Raw genomic sequence first — 8,905 nt, forward strand, 5'->3', positions numbered from 1 at the left:
CCATGCATCTCGGTTATATAGTATTTCATTTGAGAAACCTGAAAGAAGACTGTTTCTAAGAGGTGCTAAGCATCTTATAAAAGTCAGGCCTCTCAAAGATGTGCGAGGGTAGCCACCCAGACTGGTTGCCCTTAGATTTGCTTGCCCTCCTGAAGTATTGCCATTCTTTGGTATTATTTTGCTTCTCAGTAAAAATCTTCTGTATTGGTGGTGTGGAAGAAAAAAAAATCCCAGCAGCTGTCAAGATATAAGGTTTCCCACACATGAGATGTTGAAACCTCCCATCTTATGAATTGATATATAATGACGTATGTATATGGGTTGAAGGAGTAGGCTCCAAACTAGTTCACGTGACTGCCTACCCACTATAATGGGCAGAATACCTATAAGGTAGCAGTGACTGTGAACATCCTTTTTAATGTTAGGTGCTTTCTTTCATATACCTTTAATTAAATGCAAGTGTTTTCTTTTTCAAGAAAATAATAGGGAGCACAGACTTAAAGAAATATTTCCTTATGTACTTGCTGTGCACAGTCTTTTGGACTATGGTAATGAGTGGTGGGTTATTCTTTTATTGCTGAAAGAGCTTGTTTAGCATATGCAATGTATTCAAAATTACAAAAGGAGGAAAGCTGCATGTTAGAGCATATTATCAGTGTGCACTTACAGGAAAATTATCCTATGAAAAACAAACCCCTCTACTTAAATACTACTCATAAATTACAAGGCAACTGATTCTACCTTAACAGGTGAAATTGCAACTTGATAAAACCAATACTATTAAAATATTGAGCCTGTATAAATGTTAACAAATTGGAATCTATTAAGTGTTTGTTTTTCTGGGAGCTAGAGAGGCTTAGTTTGTGTTGGTCTGTTTAATTATACCCGTGGTTTATGAGAACTTCCATGATTTTTATTCTGAGGCTGTATTTGTCAGCATTTATTTTCATTGATGGAAAAAAAAACAAGAGCTTAAATTTTGTGTAAATAAATGAACCGTGTCTTGGGAAAATGAGAAACAATAATATGAATCAAATCTGTTGGCAGACATTTTTCACTGCTCTTTTCTTTCCTGACATACTTCCAGTTAACTATCCAATGTCATTGAATTGTGTGAACTGCAGGCTAATTTGATATACACGATTTAACTCTGAACAGGCTACCTGTGGTGGTGGAGAATCTCGAGAATGTTTAGGCATATTATGAGAATTTTGGCATATGATTACAAATGCCTGATGGAGGCTTACAATATGGAAACACGAGAGATGTGGAGGATACAGAATGTATTGTAATGGCTAAACACACTGATTTCAGCCTTTTTATAAAACAACAACATCACCACCAATAATATAAAAATGTAGGAATTGCTATTAATGATCCAGATATCTCATTAGAATCCTTTGTCTTAATTTGATACGGACTTTGGTTATTTCAGTTAAGTTTTCTGTTTAGCCCATATTACTCATGTAACCTGTGCGTGTTCATTTCAAAGCCAGCTGCTCACTAGAGGGCAGTATTTGATAAAATGTATAAAAGGAGGCTTTTTCCGGAGAAGTGAAGGAAATACATGCTGATCACTTTAGTAACACTTTTAAAAGCGATCTCTGACATGAGTTTCCATTTCTGTATGTTAGCCTGGAACACTCTTTGGCTTGATGAGACTTTTGGAAATAATTTTAAAGATTTATTCCACTAATAAATATGAATTGTTTTTAGATGGAGATATGATTTCAGGTTTGTGGAAGTCACACTTGCCCTGAAGCCTCTATATTCTATCCTTAGCCTGTTAAATGTACATTAATTATTATTTTAAATTATTATACTATTTTAAAATAATAAAATATGACTAGGTTCACTTGACCATTAGCCCTTCTTTTTTTCAACCTTTATCTCTCCCCTGGTAGTACTACTTTTCAGGCAGTCCTGTCAGAAATACTACTTTATTCAGCAAAAATCTTGGTTGCTACAGGGCCTCAGTAGGCCTTTATTGCCTGGCATCTGTTGAGTCCAGTCTTGGTACTGGAGTGAAAAGCTTCTCTTGTGCTGGTGTTGGTTCCTTGATGGTGATTGGTTTGCAAGTCTCTTCCTGGGCTACCAGCCATCCTGAGCAGGCTGTTAACGGCTCCACACAGCCTCCTGAGTGCCAGGAATGCAACTGCCCAGGAGACAGGCTATCTGGATGGACTGACTAGAGAGGAAAGAAAAAGCCAAGAAAAGCTAAAGGATCTATCTGAGGAGACTAAGTCACCCTTAGCTTTCTCTCTAGTTGTAGGGGAGGGAGAGCTTGTTCAAAAGGGCAGTTTAACTGACCTAAGACTTTGAAATGCCTTCTGGAAGTGCATGTCCTCTTCTCTATCTAGAGGAAGCATTTGAGTGATGAGACATCCAGTTCATTTGTGTCTAAAACCGTGGTACAATCTGGACTCTGCAGTCACATATGTCACTTCTAACAGTGATTGATTCCTGTGCATTTCCCTGGTGAACCAGAAGCAAATATGACCAGTGTTTGTATGTACAAACATGTACATGCATGTACAAACAGCACAGTGTTTGTACTGTACATGTGATGGGGTCTGCTCTGGTGGTTTCACAGACTTCACTGTCTTTCCAGGTTAAGCACTGTTGACTTAAGTGAACTCTATGTAAATGGCATCTTTGCTGTGATTGCTAGCTGCATGGGAAAGGTGAAAGCTGGATATGTGTACTCAGGCTGCAACAAACATGCCCAGGACACACCTAGCTCAGAAGCTTGTCAGTGGTTTATCATGTTGTGCCTCTCTCAGTTCAGACTCTGGCTGCCAAGTGGGTGAAGTTTTTATTGTTTTCTGTTTTAAGCTGTTTGTCTCTAGTGCTGACTATTGCTTTATGGTTACGGATATTCCTGTGTAGTTAGCAAAACACAAGGATTAATTTGGGTGACAGGAGGTGCATAAATGGAACATCATTATCGTTATCTTTAGAATTACATCTTTTACATGCCAGGTAAATCCAGGAGGCACTTAAACATTTTTCTCCTGTGACATTATCACAAATGTCATATGGTGCTTCAAGACTATTTAAGCAAAATAAATCCAGCAGCCAGGTTTGAGAGTAATGCTTGTAACATCATTTATATTTTATTTCTTGGAGTAGATTGTCACAAGCTATACTTTATTTAGGCCTAACCAACCAATGTGTCGTTTTTAATTGTTGTTAAATACCCCTCTTACTGTGTCTTTGTTTTGTTTTGAAGCTTTGCAGGCCTGTGGGCTGACAACCAGTTTGGAGATGTTTGGGGAACGTTTCTGATTTACATCTGGTGTAAGATGCCTGCTTCTTCTGTCCTACTTGCATGTTTCTACCTAGTGAAGTGGTGTGTCCCCTCAGAATGTGCTGCTATAAAGGAAAAGGAAGGAACCGTCTGTAACAACCATGGTAACCACAATTTCTTGGGATTAACCAAGAATTTTCAATTCTAATTTATATCAACACAGTGACGTATCATGCCGCAGTACGGTCAGCCAAGAAATTACATCTCATCAACAAAGCAAAGAGAAAAGTCCTGGTCTCTTCATCAAGGTGAGATAACTGAAAGGAGGTTCCTGCAAATGTTCTGCTCCAGCTATATCTACATGATGTCCATTCACCATCCTCAAATACTGGCGATCCCTGTATGGTTGCTTCTGTAGCTTGAAGATAGAAGGCTCTAACATTCCCTCAGCTTCATTTCTCTGTTGTATCTTGTTCCACCCCTTGATTTCTCCTGGACCTCAGGTAAATGAGAGACTTACTAGGAATGCAGATCCCACTGCCTTCCAATCAGGAAAACAGCAGGTGTGGCAGCAGTTCCCCAAAGAGTAGAGCTTCTAGTGCTTTTGATCCCATGTGCTTGGGTGGGAGCCAGCCCACCTCCCTCCTCTCCAGCCACACACACTGTACTGGTGAGACTGTGCTGGCAAGGACTGGCATCTCCTGAAGGTACTATCCATTGCATGACTCATGGCAAACTGCTTGCTCAGAACTGTGAGCTCAGGCTCTGGCAGGGATTGCAATGGTAGTTAAAATTGGTGAACGTGCTCTAGTTTGTTTTTATCATGGTGGAAGCTAGAAATAATATTAATATGGGAATTGTTGTAATCATATGCCTTTAGAAGTGAAAGGTTTTCTTTCTGTACTGGCCCATGCTATCCATGCCTGAATACACCCATACCGTTCAGCTTAAAACAAACAAGCAAAAAGAATCCATGAAAGATACAAGAGCGAAGGAGTCCTGAAAACATCATGTTTGGCCCTCTGTTGGTGGGAAATTCTTGGTGAGACAATCTGTGATTATGCTGTTAGATTGAGGCCTGTACACCTTGTCTTCTCAGGCAGCCTTTTCAGGACTGAAGCAGATTAACAAAAGAGGCATATGCCAGTGACAAAGTGCCAATATTTGTTAACAGATGTGATCCTTGTAATGTAGCATGTGTTCTTAATTTGGCATTGCTTGACACCAGGAGGATCTCTGTAAATAAAGTATCATTAGCTACATCCAATAGGCTTTCCTCCTAAACTGGTCTGTGGTTAGTATCCATGCTCTGGTTGAAACTGGCATCCTACCTTGTGTTAGAGTGGCACTATGCCACTCTAACAGATGGGTATGACAGTAGACCAGCCAGGGAAACATTAAACTTGGCCAATTTGAGTATTAAGGGCCAAACAGTCTATCCACAAACACAGCATGAGCAGATTTATCTTGTTGTAATTAGTAAAGTGGATATGCTGTTGGTACCTGAACTAATGGATGATTGAACTTCCGCATTCTCAGACTTTGCTTTGGTAAATTCCAGATTTTAACTCAAGAAGAATGAAGACTACTGCTTTAAAAAAGAAAGAAAAAAGAAAAAAAAAAAAAGTCTAGGAAACACTTTTCTTTTTGAAAGAAAATATCAAGTGAGCCAGTCATATTTCTTGTTAAGTGGGTTGATGCCAGTCTTCCTTTTATGTTGACTTCTGATTAGGTATTTAGGTGAAAATGTTTCACAGTTATTTCCTTTCTCCAGTTTAAAACTTTAAAAATGTTGAATAGGATATTTTTTCTTTCTGACACTGAAGCAAAAATGTGGTCTGTTGCATCAGGGAGAAGTCAGCTAAGTTACATGAGGAATTACCTGCTCAGCTGTTTTTAAGAGGTGAAAACATACATGCTTATGTAACGTACATTTAAAGATTTAAAATTCTGAAAAGGGAGTTATCATACGAAAGTAGGTTTTTTCTCAGTTAAAACATGCTATCAATTGCTGCTTATATTACTCCATTTAACTACTTAAAAAAATAACCAACATTGCAGAACTCCTTTTTAAGCTAGAGTTTTTGCAGAAATTTCAGTGCTTTGAGGTATTTAGTAGAAATTGTAGCAGGGATAACTTGAATGTTGAATGTCTTTCTGCAGCCAAACTGAATTTCTTGTCGTTTTTAGCAATGCATTATATGAAGAAAACTTTAAATGAGAAAGAGAAAACCCTGCTCTCTAACATGACCAGTACAATCCTTGTATTTTTGTAACACTGCAGGGTGTTTTTAGTGCAGTTTTGCAATATCTGCATATTAGCAGAAATTGATCAGGCAGTTAGATCTGTTTAAATTAAAAAAAAAAAAAAAAAAAAAAAAAAAAAAAAAAGCTGAAAAATATCTCAGCCTGAGTGGAAAATACAGGTGCTTATGCTTTTTCTCCTGTGAAAGATGAGGGCCGCAGCAGCAGTAGTCAGCGAACCCCTGGAGGGCTACCCTTGCTAGATAGCAGAGGTTGTAGGGATAACACACATACAGACTGCTTTTGTCACCCAAACTCTGCAGTATGGGCACGTCTTCCTACCACAGAAGAATTTATGAGCTTCTGTAGCCTTTGATACAAATGTATACGGTAACTTGTTGCCAATTTTATGCAATTAGGGCATACAAAATGGTTTCCCTGTTAGGAATGTTGCATGTACTATGACACTAATTAGGGGTTTCTCTTCTTTACATGCATGCCTGTCTGCCATTAATATTAATGGCAATTTTGTCCAAGCACAAGAGAAGACAAGACCCTTGTAACTGCAACTTAAACTTTTGTATTGGAAATTCCCTGTATAGTTGTTCCTGGAACCTGCTGGCATGCAATTTACTAAATCTGCCTGGTGAAAATGGTAGTATGTAGATGATAGTTACCTTTTGAGGAGGCATTTTTATTAATCCATCCACAGGTGGTTTTTTTTGTTTTGTTTTGTTGATTTTTTTTTTTTTCTCCTCATAATCTGTGGTTTGGCTCTGTGGTTACATTACATTAAAAAAGACACATTTTATGTGTGGTTTGTCAGTTTATTTTCCCTATAATAAAGCTTCTGTTATAAATAAAAAACCCTTCCCTGTTTATACATTTGTATAGATGTGGGATCATTTACTCCGTGTTCTGTAAGGAGGTGTATCATGCTATCTCCTAATTGGTAAAATGAAGCAAACAAATCAGTATTTTCACAGGAGAGATGCAGGCTTTGGATTTTTTAAAGTCACTTAGAGAGTGGTCACTACTGCTCAAAACTATGGTGATTAAGATGGTGATTGATATGACAAGTGATGTAGTTGGGGCAAGGTCAGTATATCTCTAGCAAAGGTCAGCAACAAAGACATTACATGCATGTAAATCACAGCATATGAAAATGATTTACAGCTTGTGGTTTCATCTCATAAAGGAAAATTATTTTTTCAACAATCCATGCTTCTAGCTGCATGGACATTGCAATAGCTAGAGCTGACTGTACAGGTTTGTTTTTTAGGTGTATGCATGCTGAACTCACTGGTTGAATGTAGCTTTGGGTGTACTTGTGCCAATTTTTCGGTGATCTGTGATCTATTCCAGCTTAAAAGTCCTTTTATCATACAGTTGATCTAGAAGAACTGAAGGGAGAACAACCATATAAGCTATAAAGCAGGCCTGAAAATGAACCTTGGATAAATGAAAATGTGTCTTGAAGACACAGAAAGAGATTGAGAGTTCAGTGGTTGGAACAGCTTTAAGAAGGGAAATACAGCTGAACATAGTTTGCAAAGTGGAAACTGGTATGTAACAGTGTGTACATATATACATCTATATACGTATGTATCCATATGCATGTACATATGTAATTTAGATTTTTAAAGATATTGTGGTGAGATGCCTTCGTATGGTTCATCAAGTAGAGCAGCGAAGCGATCACCAGTGCTTAATTAATTGCAACATTAATTTTGGAACCAAAGAGAGCAGAGCTAGTCCATCTCCATTGTAAGCTGCTGCCTTCTTTGCAGTTACAAATATTATGGAACTTTCTTTTTTTATCCAGATCAGCCATGCCAGACAATACGGTTGGTTGTTTAAAAAAGTCAAAATCTAATCATTTGTTGTTTGGCATGTGAATAGGTCTGAAGTGAAACCTGGAAACTTGAAACACAATCACCAGCAAAATCAAATGGGACCTTTTGTGATAAGGTCAATGTAAACAAATGAATATTAATAGTATAAAAAGGGAAGGAGAACACCAACATGATGAAATAAACAATGTACCTGCTACAGCACGGCAATGATGGGCAGTTTCAGAAGTCAATTTCTTAGCATTCTGGCTCTTTAATTAAAACTACTGTTTGAATTAGTGATCTCCCATAGGCTAAAAAGTTTTACTGCTGCCATACAGTTCTGATTTAAGCTGATTTTTTTCCCACTCCAACTCCTTTTGTTGTTCTTCAGTCTGGAACAAGTGGAGCCAGAATTGGGTGAGATGTTGCTCTGGTTATGGCCGAGGCAGATCAAATGCCAGCAGTGGCCTGCAAAATGAAATTGTCCTGAAGAAGCACCACACTTGCCCCCACCTGCAGCATGGCAATAGAGTCTTTATTATCTCATGCATTGTTTTAAACTTTTAAAAACTATAACTAGCTGGCAATTGGTTATTTTCCTGAGCATCACCATACATCGGTGTCTAATTGTAGTCACAGCCCATCAGTACTGTTCCTCCTGAAACTGTCATACTATCTGCAGTTCAGGTCCTGTGGACCTCCATAGAAAACTGACATGAATATTATGATATCCTTGTTCAGGGAGAAGAGGTTGTGTCTTTTATATATTGTCATATGTCTGAGTTGCTTTCCTGACAGAGCAGATGATGGACTGAAACTACCTGGAGGGGTACACTTTCTTCTATTATATCACCAAAACATTTCAAATTCTGAATCAGGAATCCCCCCAAATTTCTGGTTAGCATAAATTCTAGCATAGCTATGCTAGAATACCTGGTTCCACCTGGACAGTAAAATCTACTGCAACAAAACGACAGTAGAAATAATTGCCCTTGCTTCTCAGAGGAAGGGTTTAAAATTATTAACATCAAGGTATTCTCTGAAATTTCTCAGTGCTTCATTAATTCTTGAGGCTGTGAAGGCTGAAAAAGGAAAGAACATTAAATGAGAGTTTGTATAAATTACCCTCTAAAATGCACCTTAAAATGTAGTTGGAGGCATAGATCCCATGACCACTTCGCTTTCCTCCTTATTTCTCTTCAATTATCTTGTCTTGGACTCGTACAAAATTGGACCAGTGAATGTCTCATCGATATATCTGGAGGGGAAAAAGAAAGAGAAGAAAAAGGTGTGTGTGAATACATGTATATGAGAGGGGAAGAGGGGGAGAAAAAGGGAGAGAGAGGAATATGTATGTTATTGAATCCAAAACAAAACAAAACAAACAAAAAAAAGATGACAAACTAGTGGTGTTGTCCCACAAGTGCCATCAGCAGAAAGAGGCATGGAAATGAGATTCCAAAGCTGAAAGTTCTTCAGATCAAGTGGCTTGAGCAGCTTCTCATTGTCAATCTCATTACCACCAATCTGAACTGTGGATTGATGCATTACTGTTGCTTTGTTCTTCTAAATGATG

This window comes from Oxyura jamaicensis, chromosome 8 (assembly GCF_011077185.1).
Source record: "Oxyura jamaicensis isolate SHBP4307 breed ruddy duck chromosome 8, BPBGC_Ojam_1.0, whole genome shotgun sequence".
Classification (NCBI taxonomy): Eukaryota; Metazoa; Chordata; class Aves; order Anseriformes; family Anatidae; genus Oxyura; species Oxyura jamaicensis.